General features: G+C 45.3%; 1 protein-coding gene across 1 annotated transcript in view; it reads right to left on the reverse strand.

Moving 5' to 3' along the window:
* The window catches only part of LOC144829070 (cytosolic non-specific dipeptidase-like), a 406,044-nt gene that overhangs the window by 268,696 nt on the left and 120,064 nt on the right, over positions 1-17,284 (reverse strand). The gene's annotated exons all lie outside the window — the stretch shown is intronic.

Here is a 17,284-nt window from a genome sequence, read left to right on the forward strand (position 1 = left end):
TGCCCAAACCTATGGGATGGACAGACCACTATTTAATCAAAATTACTATGATGGTCCGGGAAACATTTAACAAGGACGAGCCAACTCGACGCCTTAAGAGGCCTTGGCATAAACGTTTAACCAGCGACCTCCACTCCACGCTAGGAGAACTTCACTATGAGGCAAATATGGATATCAATATGACATACGCTGCCTTCCATGACTCGATTACTAGAGGACTAGATGCACTCATTCCAGCCAAATGGACTAAGGGACGCAGCTTCCCCGCCAACCCATGGTATAATGATACTTTGAAATCCATGCGGAAAGAATGTAAAAAAGCCGAGCGAATCTGGAGAAGGGATTACAATGATAGCGATAAAGCATTATATCAATCCAAACAAAAACTCTACCATAAAGCTATTTGCTCCGCGCGCACCTCGTTCTATGCAGAAGAAATCAACTCTAGCGTGAATCCCACTAAAGTTATTTTTAAACTGGTGCAAGAACTGCAGAGTAGCAGAACTCCGGTCTCCAGCATTACCTCCGCGCAGCAGTGTGAAGACCTTGCCATTTTCTTTGTAGAAAAAGTGCAGAAAATGTACAGATCATTCCCACAGCACCTTTCTGACCCACCCAACTCCACTAATTCTATTATTAGTGGCACCACATTGAGACTTATACCTGAAATCTCGTATGAGGATCTAACTAAACTCTGCAGGAAAGTCAAGTCCGGCTCTCCAGCAGACCCCATGAGGCCGGCCAAATTTATTGAATCTTTAGAAATTTTTCTACCTTCCCTGGCCTCTATACTAAATCTTTCCTTTTCTTCAGCCAGTGTTCCGACTGTTTGGAAACAAGCACGGGTCTCCTCCATTATCAAGAAGTCCACCCTAGACCCTTCCAAACCAGAAAACTTCAGACCCATCTAGTTGCTCCCATGGGTGTCTAAACTTGCGGAGGCTCATGTAAACAAGGTTCTGTCCCAACAAATGGATCAAAATAACATCTTGGACCCATCTCAAAATGGGTTCAGGCCGGGCCACAGTACTGAGTCTGCCCTCCTGTCTACGACTGAACACCTCCGGACAATTCTCGATGCCGGTCAGAGTGCTGCGTTGATTTTGTTGGATCTCAGCGCAGCCTTTGATACTGTTTCTCATAACATTCTGTTAAATCGTCTGGCGACAGTAGGGATTACCGGTTTTGCCCTGGAATGGTTCCGCTCATTTTTGAAGGACAGAGCCTTCCGGGTTTCAGCTCCCCCGTTTCTCTCCCAGCCCCATTCCATCGGCCAGGGAGTCCCTCAGGGCTCTGCACTTACCCCTTCCCTCTTTAACCTATATGTGCAGCCACTTGCGGCAGTGGCTAGAGAGTGGGACCTAACGCTGGTGTCATATGCAGATGACACGCAGCTGGTCATCACTCTCACCGTAGGTCCTTCCACTTCGGCCTCGAGATTTAGGGATGGCCTGGCTGCAGTAGCCCAGTGGATGACGGACAACTGCCTGCAGCTTAATGCAGGCAAGACGGAGGTGCTGCTCCTCGTGAAGAACACCATCTTTTGGAATGAGCACTGGTGGCCCTCTTCATTGGGCACCACTCCACCACCTAAAACCCTGGTCAAAAATCTGGGCGTCTGGATAGACTCCTCGCTCAGTTTCCAGACCCACACAAAAAAAGTGGCAGCTACTTGTGTGGGCCTGCTGAGGAGTCTTAACCCGATACTCGGTTACTTCAACTCTAAAGTTCGCCAACTCATTGTCCAATCCATAATTCTCTGCCGTTTGGACTATGCCAGTGTTTTACTTCTGGGCGCCAACAAAGTGGAGATAGCGCGCTTGCAACGCGTGCAGAACTCTGCGGCAAGAGCCTTGGTGGGTCTTACCCGCAGATGTTCGGTCAGAGCCACCATTCGAAAATTGCATTGGCTGCCCATTGAATCCCGTATTCAGTTCAAAACCCTCACCATGGCGTTTAAGATCCTCAAATCCGGATGTCCAGAACTTTTGCGCCCGCTCTTAACACCTTACGTGCCATAGCGCAACTTGCGCTCATTAGGCCAGCACCTAGTGACCGTACCTCGTACAAAGCTTTGCCGTATCGGCGGTCGCTCCTTTAGGGTTTTGGGAGCCAAGCTTTGGAATTCTTTGCCACTGAACATTTGTTCTTTGGAAAACCTTTCTGCCTTCCAGAAAGCTATTAAGACCCATCTGTTCCCCTCTCCTTAGGATTCCCTGTTCTTCTTCATTCACCTTCTGTAGTATATCTCCTGTGGTTCTTAGCGCCGGGACGCCTCTTTGCTGGGGCAGCTGTTGCGCTTAATCAAAATGTTAACATAACATAACAGATGGGGAAGGGCGTAGTAGATTAAACAATATAAGAGTCCTTGGTCTACTGTAAGGAGTGGAAGGAGGGGACATGGTCACTTATTTGGATTCCTGGCTAAGCACTGTGGTGTGCTCGCCGTCATTCTACACCCTTGAAAGAGCCCACTGGGTGCCGGCAAGACCACCGGCTCCAGGTCAACCCCGGCGCTGTGTGGTTCGCCAGGCTCTTACATTACAAGGACAGAGACATCCTTCTACATAAAGCTTGAACCAATGGTCCCTTCGTGGTGGGCAACAGTAAGATGTCCATTTTCCCTGACTTTACACTCAACGTCCAGCAGAGGCGGGCTTCGTTTATGGATTTCAAAAAGACGCTAAGAGTAGAGGGCCTCCAATACTCCCTGATCTTCCCTGCCTGACCCTGCATAGTACTGGACTGAAAGACCCACTTTTGTGAGGATCCCAAAGCAGCATGGGATTGGATAGAGGCATATAAAACTGAGCGCCCCTTGGCAGGCCGGGGATGGGTCCCCGAGGTCGAGCGCCCAGGAAAAGACCCGAGAGGCGTCCCATGGGAGGCTTATTAAAGAAACCGAGCCCCTCTCAAACAGAGCAAGAAAGAGCAATGGCGCTACATGCTGTAGCTGAAATCCACCGAGGGGGCATCCCCATCGGAGGCAGGGTCACAGTCTGTGAGAGGGACTGAAGGCTCTGACTCGGACTCCGCCCGAGGAGATAGCCTTACCATGCCAACAGTGACCCTGAAGTCAGTGGATGAGATCATATACCTAGGGACCCCTGCATGACCAGTTCAAGCCCTAACCCTTTCTAGATGAGCCAGCACCCCCTTGTATTACTTTGGAATGTATGTGGACCGGATACATATAGGAGCCGGCGCACACTGTGTATGTACCTGTGAGTTAATAAGCAAAGTTGCAACCCCCCCCAAGGACCTTACCATAGATGGTTTGGACCCTTACTGGACATTGAAGATGTACGACTGGTTGGGGTGATTGGCCATTGCCAAACTGCCCTGGGAATTGGAGATTTGTTGTTGTGAGGGTTTTTTTGCAAATGGGTGGATTTGTTTACTTTACTGGAGAGGGGCGGTCTTTTCTTTTTTTCAGGAGAGGGGGGCTGGGTGGGGGTGGGAATAGAGGGAGTCAAGCGATCACTACAGATATGTCGTCAACCCATCATATGCTGAAGTTTCTAACATGGAACATTAACGTATTGGGGTCAATATCTAAATGTCATAACAGTCACAACTATTTAAAGAAAAGGGAATACAAATAGCTCTATTACAAGAGATGCACTTATTCAAAGGTGAGGTGGAAAAACTGCGACGGCGGTGGAGGGGACAGTTCTTCGCCACCACCTTCTTGGCATTTGCCAGAGGGATGTTGATCTGGATAAGAGCTGAAGTCCCCTTTGCACCGACACAAACCCTGATGGACATAGAGGGGAGGTATGTCCTCCTCACAGGGACACTATTTGGCCTGGAGCTTACGCTGGTTTGCTTATATGCGCCCAATCAAGAACAACTGGCCTTTCTAGCTTGTCTCTCTGCCCAGATGGCTGATTTGATGGTGGGGACGTGGTAGGGCTACCCCACGGGGGAGCCGCAGTCAATCATCACACGAGAACTGATTTGATGGTGGGGACGTGGTAGGGCTACCCCACGGGGGAGCCGCAGTCAATCATCACACCAGAAGAAATGGCAGCTTGGACGGGGGTCGGACTTGAGACTGTGGGTGACTCCTACCAAGAGAAAACTCTGCTCACATTCGCAACACTGATGGATGAATGGGGTCTCCTGCCGGGGCAGTTCCTGCAGTACAAGGTGCTAACGCAGGCATTTAATCAGCTGTGGGGGTTGGGCGGAGAGGAACCCGAAACACATGCAGTATTACACTCACTGATCAAACCGTGTTCAGCTGGACATCAAGTGATACAGTTCTATGCTTCACTGCTTGGAGCATCCCTTACCACACTACAAGCCCTGCAGGGCAGATGGGAACTGATCCTTGACAGGGAATTAACCGACACAGAGTGGGGCAGAGTACTGGAATTCCCAAAGAAGATATCCTGCAATACATGGCTGAAATATATACAATTTAACTTCATACACATGTCGTATATGACAGCCCGCCACCTATTCACTGTTTATGGGGGGAATCATGATGCTGTCCGAGATGCAACCAAGCCCACATGGATTTCACACATATGACCTGGGGTTGTGAGAAAGTACGCAAATTGTGGTCTGTTGTTATATCCAGGATTAATGCCACAGTGGGGCGCACACTCAATCCCACAGTGGAAACCTGTCTGCTTCCCACACCCACTCAAGCACAAAGTGGGGAATTGATACATTGACCTGGCCTTAGCATTGACCTAAAGAAGACTAACCATGACATGGAAATCTGTAACAGGACCACAAATACATGTTTGGACTCGAGATGTGGTTATCGTGGCTGGTGTGGAGGGCAGGGCTTTGCATTGTGAGGAGGCAAAAAGGTAGAGACAACACACAATTGCAGAGCAATGGAAGGACACATTATTTACCTGGGAATATCCCAGCCACACTAATAGTGCAGATGAAAATAGTAGGGGCACGACAGACTACATTATAGGGACTAATAGCGAAAGAACTAGACCATAACTAGAACATATGAAAGGTGATTGTAGCCCCTCCTTGAGAAATAAAGCCAGGACCCCACAGGCAAGTCAAAAACAAGCATGGGCAAAGCATACATCGACTCTACTCATACACCAGGAACCCCCCCAAATTTTACCTCTTGAATATATTTGTAGAATCCTCTCCTGCACCAGCTGAGTTATAAAAGATTGTGTGAGGCCAGTTCTAAGGAATGTAGATGGCAATACAACACTCCCTGCTTCAATATTGTAGTCTCATGAAGGAAAATCTAAAAATATATATATATAGGGCTAGAACACATAGGAATTGCATATTACGATACATTATTTGAGTACAGCAGGAGATATAGAAACACAATAGGGGGAACTCGCACCAATATAAGTAACCTCGCTGTAACCTTATAACTACCCAATATACACTGCTAGGCCCTCAGTGATATGTGACTTAAGCTGCAAAGTGATGAGGCAATAGTGTACTACTTAATAATGGTGAACTGTATTGTGTGTGAGTGAAATGACAATAAAGATAATAAAACAAATAATTCACAAATAAGCCCTCTAATGGTGTTTCAAGCATGAGGACGCAATTGGGAGGTAGACTGTACTAAACGGTGATTAGTTACCGAAATTGGTGACCAAGTTAGTTGTTACTAACGAAACGCGTCAGTATTTTCTGAACCAAAAGCCTTGCTGCAAATAAAGAAAACGCGGAAATATTGGATGTCGTGAGTGCGTGCTAAATTCTTCTTGATGAAAGAAGGTGGTATGATAATTACCGACTATATATATATATATATATTTTTTTTTTTACGGGCCATAGTAAACTCGGACCCCAACTACCCCGTAGCAAGACATATAAAAACAGAACATGGAAATAATCTTAATGTCCTGACATATTATGTCATTGACCATGTTCCAAGCAGCAAGAGAGGGGGAGACAGGGAGAAAAAACTCCGTAGATTGGAAACCAGTTACATTATACAACTGGATAGCAAGAGCCCTAAGGGCCTTAACACTTGTGATGATTTGTACCACTTCCTTTAAATACCCCAATTGTTCAGCAACGTTGATAATAACTATATAACAATGACACTTTTATTATCATCTAAGGATGCAGTAGTGAGACATGAAGCACTTTATTTCCTGATGTAATTCATTAGACAGGGAAACCTTTTATATTTGATATAAAGGTTTTAAATTAATTATGTATTTATACTTTTTAGATGGTATTCCTAGGACTAGGAGTCAGAGTGTTTCATATGTAATTAATGTCTATACTAATGAGAGTAAAAAGTACATCGGCGCAGGAGAATTGGTCAAAAAATGAGGGGAGCAACAATTGAAAGGTACTAAAATCACCCATATTGAAAAATTGGTGTAAATTGCTTTCATGTAAGTGACCCATCTGAAATGAAATTATGTAACTATATGTAGTATTGCTAGAATGTATTTGTACAGATATAAAAATGTGAATGAAACAATATATAGAACCGCCCCTCTGTCCCTCACAAATCCCTCTTTTTAATTATAAAAAATGAATTCTACACTATGGTAATAATAATTTTACAGTTCCTAAGGGAAGAAATATATAGTTACCAGTATAGATCACTTTGCACTTTGCACTTTAGGACACATGTGCACACAACAGGTGAAATAATTGGTCTGTATTATTCCAATGAAAACTATAACGAATATAAACGAGTAGCCAGTCAATTTATAGCGTCTTCTAATGCACAGTGTGATCCATGGGGGATAAAAATTGAATATTCTCTTGGACTAGAATTCTGATATCAGTGATTATTAGTGACAACATATATCTCTAGAGAATGACTTAATATTAATTACATGATAATATTTAGGTAACATGTAACAGTATCAGTTTTCAATAAGGTTAAATGAATGCTGTCATTATGGAGACAAAACGGGCTTTTAGAAATGTAATGTATAGTATGTTTTCTGTTTTCATTGACATGCAATGACCAATCACGTAGCACTTTGCATTTGAAATAATGGAGGGAACCTCACAATCACTACTAGCGAGCAAGGTGTCAGGTACGCGCGAAACGCGTTTGGTTAGGCACGGTAATGCACTTTAATTAATTGAAAAAAATAAAGATTCTCAGCGGCTGCTGAAATTGAAAAGAGTCCGTCTCTCTCGTTGTTTGTGGACGCCGTATGGATGTTGGCGTTGAGAGTGGAATCAATAAAAAAAATAAAAAAAATATATATATATGTATATATCCAAACAAAGAGTTGCCCCAAACAGCAGAAGCCCACACAGGTAGGTATAGCCACTCGATTTATTGATGAAGCTGCAGCACAACAATAACAAAATCCACAGCTGCTTCTTTCAGCTGACGAGTTTCAAGATCCTTATCTCTTCTTCACAGGCTTGACTTGAGGGCTGCAAAGCATGGCAGTAATTACACACCGATTTAAATTAAGTACTCGCTCAGATGGGCATGGTCACCGCTACGACTCTTGGTACTTGTGGTGCAATTTCATCTTCCTCAAGTGGGGTGCCACGCATTTAGCCCAAATAAAGTCACAAATTAAAACCACAGTGGGTTGCTGGGATTACGTGTATGTGGCATGCTGCTTTCTTGTAGCTTTCCAAAACGGCTCCTGTCCATGATCGGCATGCACCGGTTGGCGCAGCCATGGTCCGCTTTAAGCAGTGATGCTTCTGCTACGGCTAGGCTAGCCGTTAAAATCCAAACAAAGAGTTGCCCCAAACAGCAGAAGCCCACACAGGTAGGTATAGCCACTCAATTTATTGAGGAAGCTGCAGCACAACAATAACAAAATCCACAGCTGCTTCTTTCAGCCGACGCGTTTCGAGATCTGCTGGGATTTGCTGGGATTACGTGTATGTGGCATGCTGCTTTCTTGTAGCTTTCAAAAACGGCTCCTGTCGACAAAGGCGACTGCCGAAACGCGTCTGGCCACTGTGAGTTCATAATAAAAATCTCGAACTCTCCCCTGAAGAGTGCTTTCTCTTTCTTCTTACGAGGCAAGTGTGGAGCTATTATTGAAGCGGGAGACACCACCCGCCAAAGCACCCGTTTTCGATTGCCTCAAGCTGGTGTAACCAAATGAGCTTTTATATATATATTGCCCCCGCCTAATGGACACCAGAACTACGGAGGTTGAGACGGTTGGGGACTGGAGGGGACGGCCTGATCCACGGCAGCAGGGTGTGGAGTTTCTCATCTACTCCACCCCCACGCAACATTCACCAGTAACAAGCATGAGAACTGCATTCTGGGACTGGTAGTCGTGGTACATTATGCGACCGACCAGAGATATTTGCGATAGGTATTTGGGCCAGAAGGGGCGAGCAGCGCTGGATAAATCAGGTGAGGCGTGATATTATGTCATCGAAAATTGCCGCCACCGGAAGCATCTCCACCCGCGGCGCTGATGAAGGCTAATCCTAAACCGAAATGCATTCGCCTAACAGCGGGTGATGCGAGATCCCCTTACCAGCTAAATTGGAATAAAGGCTGTTTCCACCCGTTCCCCTGCTGTGGCCTCTTCACTTTCGTCGTTGGAAGAGGTGATGGATCTATATATATATATATATATATATATGCATGTGGAAAATTCTAGACTTGAAAGTACTATGTTCAGAAAACCCACAGCAGGGAACATTACGCTCCATGCGAACAGCTCACACCCCAGACACTTGTTGGCCAATATACCTTATGGGGAAATTCTAAGATTAAAACGAATATGCAGCAATAATGAAAACTTTAAAACCTGTCAGGAAGATATGCGGACTAGACTCATCAAGAGAGGATATAGTGATCAAATCATAAATGATGCAATTGTAAAAGCCCAGGATCGTCCACGATCCAGTTTATTTGAGAAAAAACCAACAACACTGGGAAAAAAGATGAAAATGATTCTATAGATAGCCCGAGATTGATCACTACATACTCAAGACAGGAACGCAAAATTAGAACTATCATACAGAAACACTGGCCCATTGTATTAACAGATACAGTTCTTCATGAACGCCTGTCGCCTTCTCCTACTATAACTTTCAGAAGGGGCAGATCGATGGGCAATGATTTAGACAATAATTCCCCAGAAACGAGAAAGTCTGTGAATTGGTTTCAGCCAACCAGGGGCTTTAAATGATACACAGCTTGTCGAGCATGTAAATTTGGGTGTAGTAAAACATCTTACATGACCCCATTTAATGCATGTCCAGTGGCATTTTTTCATAATCTTTTTTCATAAAAATACAAGTGACCAAACACAAATGGTTTGTCAGCCTAGCAATTTATTGTACTAGGTGTGTACTTGTGTCTACCAACTTATACTGCCCGGCAATTTGGTTTGTTTGTCTCAGTGGCAATTAAGGGCAGCTTTAATTGCAAAACAGAGTTCGCCGTGTATGTCCTGACCTGTACCTGTGGCCTTAGATATGTGGGAAGCACAAGGCTACAGGTACACGTCAGGATACTACAACATCTAAGAGCCATCCTTCATCATGACACGGCTTACCCAGTGGCACGACACTTCAACAAATGTCACAACAGGGATCTAAACTGTCTGTCTTATTATGTCATTGGGGCAGTGCCAGCAAGCAAAAGAGGTGGCAACCGTGACAAACAATTAAGACAGCTGGAAACAAAATTTATCCTTGAACTAGACAGTAAGTGTCCACGGGGAAGGAATAACGCAGAAGACATGCACACTTATTTATGAACCCAGTGCTTTGCTCCAACAAGTATTAACATAGCCATTAATTCAACTATGAATACTGATGATTATTGTACTTGCAAAATGAAATACCTATGAAAGATGCCATGTCAGTAACTCTCTCTCTTAAAGGGAAAAACATACTTTTAACAAACAATGATGATATTATATATTTTAAGCAATTTTACAAATCTTTTATATAGTTTGTAATAGTGTTTTTTTATCCGGCTGGAGTAAAAACTTTACACTGTTGAGATTGTATGAAATGAGATTTTGCTTTTAAAGGATATATATATATATATTTATCATGTCTGTAAGGGAAACCTTAGATGAAATTGCACTTTATATTTATTCACTGTTGGTTGTATTTTTGCACAATTCCTGTTGCACTTTATGTACAATTCTTTGCATTAGAAAAAGGCACTAAAGCACTTTCTGTTGCGTATTTGCACATATATATAACTTTGGAGGCAATGAGTTGATCAACAGGATAAAATGAAGTCTACAAAATGTGATAAATATCCCGCTCTACAGTGGACAAATTTCGATGTGATAATAACATCATGGATTTAACCAGCGAAAATATGTCTTTTATTTATTTATTCATATGATTATCAGTATTTATACTGATTAATGTTTTAAATAATGAAACTGCACTTGAGAACAATAGTGCTAAAATTTGTTGATATTTTTTTCAAGGCATTCATGCAGCAATCATGTTGGGAACTACTAGAACTACATATAGTCTGTTGTTTCTGTCCAGCATCACCATCACCGGGGAAGGGGTGTGTACATTGTTAACCACATTACAAAAAGTGAAAAATGCATAATGAACGCTGAATGTGAACAAGGGCTCCTGAAGCCCGAAACGCGTCGTTGCTGGCTGGGTTGAACAACTAATAAAAACTTACCTTGCCTGACAAAACGCTGTGGTCGGTCTTAGTTCCTGCTTCGACGCGAAAAAACGGAAGTGGCTGGAATTATTGGTGCATATATATATATATATATATATATATATATAATCTACTGGCGGTCGCCAGTAGATAGTTATAGTTAGAACCTAGTTTCCATAGGAAAAGCGTTTTTTCTTTTCCCAATAACTTTGGGGCCGGTTGACGAATCTTCACGAAAGTTTTCTAAACTTGAGGCCCGCTCCGGGCAGCTCCTATCCTGAACGTTTTGGGATGATTCTCCAAGCGGGGGCCGAGAAAAACGGGGGGCCCCAAAATGTGTTTTCTCCATGTTATTTTCCAAAGGGAACTTTAGACACGGCTACAGTCCAAACTGCTGAACGGAATAACACCAAATTTGGCCAAAAGGAAGCCCTTGTTTCAGAAAGAGACATTTTTTTAAATGGTGTAAATCTGTTCAATAGTTCCTGAGAAATAAAAAAAAAGAGGTCGAAAAATAAATTTACCGTAGGAAACTTTAGACACGGCTACAGCTCAAACTGCTGAACGGAATTACACCACATTTGGCAAAAAGGTAGTGTTTAGTTCAGAAAGCGCCCTTTTTAAAAATGGTGTAAATCTGTTAAGTAGTTGCTGAGACAATCAAAAAATAATAGTTTCGATATTTAGAGGCACGGAGGATCCGCGGACCCTCCCGACCACGAGCTTTATTCTGGCTGTCAACACTCCAAACCAGTGTTGGCAGCCATCTTGTGCCTCAGTAACCGAAAACAGAAAAACAAACACAAAAAACAAGAAAAGGGGGCAGGATAGAAACACCCAGACCCCCTAGGCCTGCTCAGGGGGTCGCACAAGGACCCCCAGGGCAGAAAAAAGATTTTGTTTTTTTTAAAAATCAGCCGAATTTGCTCTGGGTGCGTGAATCCGGCAGAGAAAATTTTTAAAAACGAAGCACGGGCTCCCGCCTTTCGTTGTATTGAAGGCCCCGGGTGGGCCAGGTCCCGGGGGCAGTGAAAAAAAAGTGTGGTGGGCCCCAATCCCCCCCGCAGCCCCAGGGACCGCCACCCCCTGGGGCTTCTGTTTTAAACTGTGGGGGGGGGGGTCTTGGAGGCCCCCCAAGCTCTGGGGCCTGCCAACCCCGGGGATTTTATTAATTATTTAGTGAGACACACAGCCCCCTGCTGCCCCGTGAACCGCCACCCCTGGGGTTTTAAAAAAAATAATAATACATCTGTTTGGGGGTGGGGGGCTCGTGCCTCCCCACACGCCCCGGGGACCGCCACCTCTCCGGGGCACTAATATTTAAATACGGGGGTCTGTAACGGACCCCTGAGCTCCGGGGACCACCACCTCCCTGGGGCTGTGTAGATGTTGGGTGGGGTGCTGTGCAGCCCCCCTCCTGGAGACAGTGATGGCCCTGGGGACCACCATCCCCATGAAAACCTGCTCTCGCTTTTAAAGATCAAACCAGATTGCTTTTTCACACGGGGCTGCATGTCAGCAGCTCCCCAATGCCGACTCACGCAGGAGGCAGGGAGCTGGCAGGGACCGGGGAGGCATTGGGGCTCCTCCCACGGTCCTCAACAAAGTGACCAGGCGCCGGGGGATGGCGGCCCGGGGCCAGAAGTGGCACGGGAGAGAGGCTAAGCAACCCCCTTCCCCATTGAATAATTATTTTTTAAAAAAGCAGGCCGGCCCCGGGGGATGGGGTCCCTGGGCCATAATTGGCCTGAGGAGGGGGACCACGTGGCCCCACTCCAAAAAATAAATACAAATTCAATGGCAGGGCCCCGGGGGATGTGGTACCCGAGGCCAGAAATGCCCGGGAGGGGGGCCATGCACCCCCCTCCCAAAAATAAATAAGTTTTCAAAAAAGGCCGGCCCGGGTGTTGGGGTCCCTGGGGCCAATAGAGGCCTCAGTAGGGGGTGCCACGCAGCCCCCCTCTATTAAAAATTTTTATAAATGTGGCCATGCCCCAGGGGATGGGGTCTCCGAGCCGGATTGGCGACAGGAGGGGGACTCACATGGCCCCATTCCTGTTCCGATTTTATTTTTATTTTTTAAAAAGGGGTAAGGCCCTGGGGAATGGGGTCACCAGGGCCCAAAAAACGCAAAAAGAAATGGTCCCCAGGGCCCTTGTAAGAAAACGTTTTTTTTTAAAAAGACCGGCATCGTGCCGGAAGCCTAGCTCCCAGCAACACTCTGCAAACGAGCCCTGTGGCGCATTCTAAGTTGGGGAATTAATTTCTCTTTAATATTTGGGGTCCCTGGGGGCCAACTAGCCCACCAGGTACCTCCAGTATGCGCCGCAAGGCTGCGTTGCAGAGAGATGGTCCGAGGCCATGCCCCTTTTTACACCTCTCTTCAATATAGCTCTGTGGTGCTTACTGGCGGTACCAGTTGGACTAGTTGGACCCCAGGGACCCTCAGGATTCAAGGGGACTTAATCCCCCAACTTAACACATGCCACGGGGCGTACTTGCACAGTGGGGAAGGGAGGGAGCGGGGCCTGAGGTGACATGTGTGCAAACAAGACCTGTGGCACGTTTGAAGTTGGAGAATTAATTTCCCTTCAATCCTGAGGGTCCCTGGGAGCCAATTAGCCCACCAGGTACCTCCAGTAAGCGCCACAGACCTGCGTTGCAGAGAGGTGGTCCATGCCACGACCCTTTTTACACCTCTCTGCAACACAGCTCTGTGGTGCTTACTGGAGGTACCTTTTGGGCTAGTTGGACCCCAGGGACCCTCAGGATTCAAGGGGACTTTATCCTCCAACTTAAAACGTGCCACAGGTGCTTTTGCACAGTGGTGAAGGGAGTGGGTGGGACCTGAGGTGACATGTGTACAAACAAGCCCTGTGGTGCCTGTATAGTTGGGGAATTAATTCTCATTCAATCCTGAGGGTCCCTGGGGGCCAACTAGCCCAACAGGTACCTCCAGTAAGCGCCACAGGGCTGCATTGCAGAGAGGTGATCCAGTCCACGCCCCTTTTTACACCTCTCTGCAACGCAGCTCTGTGGCACTTACTGGAGGTACCTGGTGGGCTAGTTGGATCCCAGGGACCCTCAGTATTCAAAGAGACTTTATCCCGCAACTTAAAAAGCGCCACAGGGCGTGTTTGCACAGTGATGAAGGGAGGGGGAGGGGCCTGAGGTGACATATGTGCAAACAAGCCCTGTGGCTCCTTTTAAGTTGGAGAATTAATTCCCTTTCAATCCTGAGGGACCCTGTGGGCCAACTAGCCCTGCAAGTGCTTCCAGTAAGCGCCACTGCGCTGTGTTGCAGAGAGGTGGTCGAGGTCACAACCCTTTTAACACCTTTGTGCAATGCTGCTCTGTGGTACTTACTGGAGGTACCTGGTGGGCTAGTTGGACCCTCAGGATTCAAGGGGACTTAATCCCCCAACTTACAAAGCACCAGGGGGCGTGTTTGCAGAGTGGTGGAGAAAGGGGGCATTTCCTTTGTCTACCTCTCATCAATTCCACTGCATGGGACTTACTGGAGGTAAAAGGTAGGCCAGTTGGCCCCTAAAGGACCCCCAGCAGCGAAGAGGACTTCAAACCCCATCCAAGAGTGTGCCAAAGAGAGCGTTTATAGAGTGGTGGGCAAAGTGAGCATGGCCTGGTATGAGTACTTACCAGTGCTGCTGTGTTGGACTGACTGGAGGTAATAGTTTGGGAAGTTGGCCCCCTAGGATGTCCTTAGGGGCCAACTACCCCTCTTGTTAACTCCATGAAGTCCCACACAGTGGGATTGCTAAAACGTCTTCGAAGGCCATGGTCCCCTTTCTCTACCACTCTGCAAACATGCCTTGTGGCAGACTACGGGATGGGAGATGAAGTCTAATTTAGTCCCGAGGGAGTTTGGGGGATAAGAACCCCACCTGTAAGTCCTACGCAGCGGAATTCCTGAGCGTTGGTTGGAAACCCAGCACCATTTCTCCACCACTCTGCAAACGTGATTACTAGTTAAAGTAGCATATTTCTGCACCTCTGAATTAGAGGTTGTTTTATTCTCCCTGCCCTATTATGAACTAGTGCCTTACAGAGGAGGTCATGCTAATCACAGGGGTACCCCAACGCATAGTGTTCCCTGGTGTATGTAAGTGTTTTTACTGTATTCTAAGTGTCTTTTAGCATAGCACTGCCTCTAGGCCTGGTAAGTCAGAGTCAGTTACCACCAGTACCAGTCTGTAATTTATTTATTTATTTTATTTTCTTGAATTTGTATGAGCGCAACAGCTACCCACAAAGGGTTTCCCGGCGCTATCAAAGGAGCATCAGAGTCAAAGATATGAGCATAGGATGATTTTGCAACAAGGCCTCTTTCTGCTCCTCTATTGGTTCTTTCTGCACATGTCTTGCTTCTTCCTTCACTTTTCTTCATCTTTGTGGACTTCTGTTGCTTCTTTCTGCATTTCTTTTGCTTCTCTCTGTGCGTTTTTTCTTCTTTCTTCACATGTCCTACCTCTGTGGGCATAGTTAGAAACTAGCATTTAAAAAACCTTAGAAATTCACTTAAAAAATCATAGGTTTCAGGCACGTTATAGTTAGAAATTAGCATTTAAAAAACCTTCGAAATTCACTGAAAAAAACATAGGTTTTAGGGAAAGTTATAGTTAGTTGGACATTTCACTCGTACAAAACCAGAGAAATTCCCCTGTTATAGTTAGTTCAGATAACTATAATTCGCACCCCCGCAATGCCCTGCTGATGACATCACATATTACATTACTTATGACATGGTCAGTGACATCATATATATATATATTTCGGGCTGGGATTAGCGTTGGTGGCGCCCAGTGCAACAATGTTAGTTGGCACCCCCATTGACCACCTCCGCCACGGATTCTCTGACTAGCAACCCTTTAACAGTGACCAAGTCTTCATAACCTCTCTCTCTCAGATGCATTGAATTAGTTACATAGCGCCACTCATACCAGTGAAGGATGTCAGAGCACTTTGCATCTCACACACACATTACACAGAGACAATCAAACATACGTGTGTAAATCAACTTATAGGAAATGTTACATAAGCCAAAGGACTAAAAGTGTAGGAGTCACATGTCATCCATACTGGTAGGCCGTATAGTTTAGGAGTGCTTGGTGTGGAGAAGCACAAACTCAGAGTCGAAAAAGAAACAGCATAGTTGAGAGTTTTCTTTAATAATAAGAATCTATTTCTACCCAAATTAACCCTTTTTAATTAATCTATGCTTTAATGTATACTTTGCAGAGTATAAGCAGGTCTATGATGAAAGGTAATACCTCACTGTTCCATATTAGGACTTTAAGTTATAAATTGCAGGTAACAAAAAGATGTCTCTGCTAAAAGCAGTAACCTGCTGATCTATTTACATTATATGCACTCTGTAATCTACTTGTTCTTTGCAGCAGACAAATTAACCCTCTGCCCACCTTCACATGAGTCAAAATATCAACTATACAAAACTCCAGTCTCTCTCCAGGAAGAACATTAATCACAGGAGTTAACTTGACATTTTTGTGAGGCCTAGTAATTGCCGGAGGCAAGGAGGAAAGGAACGCTGCAGAAGGTGCTTTAAAAACATTATAAACTTGGAAACACAGTTTTCTTCTATGTGTGTCGCAGCACACATAGAACAAGGAAAAAACTAAGAGAAGTAATTATATTTCTCCTTGTTACCTCAGCTCTGGGGAGGCATTAGACTTTGACGTATTCCCAGTATTACAAGCTGTTGTACCTCTGGGAATTCATGAAAAACGATGGGAGTTGCAACACAGCGATTTGCGCTGCATTGCCTTACTCAAGATTTAAGAGGCTACTTTGCGTGGCTTCATAAATCTGACTCAGAGACTTGTGTCACACATGTACCACTTTGCCTGGTGCAAACGTGACACAAGGCTCTCATAAATATGCACCCTTGTCTCTTTATGTCACCCTTGAAGTTTTTAATCCCTATTTTCACCCTTGTTACTTTTTTAATCTGTCTTGTTTTCCTTCTTTCTTCCTTTTTCTGCCTTTCTCTGTCTTGCTGTGGGTCTTAAAGTCTGATTGTTAGAAATGGGGGTCTCTAGTTGGCAGAGGTAGTTACCTTTGACCAAATAGGGACCCTTGCTTCTAGTCTAGTCAGGGTAAGGGGGATACACTTCTAAAGTAACCCCTGCTCACCCCCTTGGCAGCTTTGCACGAGCAGACAGGCTTATCTCAGAGGCAGTGTGTAAAGCATTTGTGAACACATACGGTAATACAGGGAAAACACTACAAATGGATACCACACCAGTTTAGAAAAATAAGTAACCTTTATCTAAACCAGACAAGACCAAATGACAAAAATCCACAATACAGTACTAAAAATATGACTTCCAAATGGTAGAAATAGTTCAGTTCAAAGCAAATTGCAGATGCAACACTTTTCACACAGAGTACCTTGGATGCGTCGCGCACACAAACAAAAAGGTTGCAAGGAAGATGATGCGTCGGTTCCTTACACTCAGGGAAGGTGATGCGTTGGTTGCTTGTTCCGGGGGAGGTGATGCATCAGTTCCTTACTGCTGCGCAGGGGAGGTGATGCGTTGGTTCCTTACTGAAGAGGAGGTAATGTGTTGGTTTCTTACTGTGTGGGGAGGTGATGCATCAGTTTCTTACTGAGTTCCGCAACGATGTGACAGACTTGGCGCCTCAATGCGATGATATGACGATGTGTGGGTT

This window comes from Lissotriton helveticus, chromosome 4_1, assembly GCF_964261635.1.
Source record: "Lissotriton helveticus chromosome 4_1, aLisHel1.1, whole genome shotgun sequence".
Classification (NCBI taxonomy): domain Eukaryota; kingdom Metazoa; phylum Chordata; class Amphibia; order Caudata; family Salamandridae; genus Lissotriton; species Lissotriton helveticus.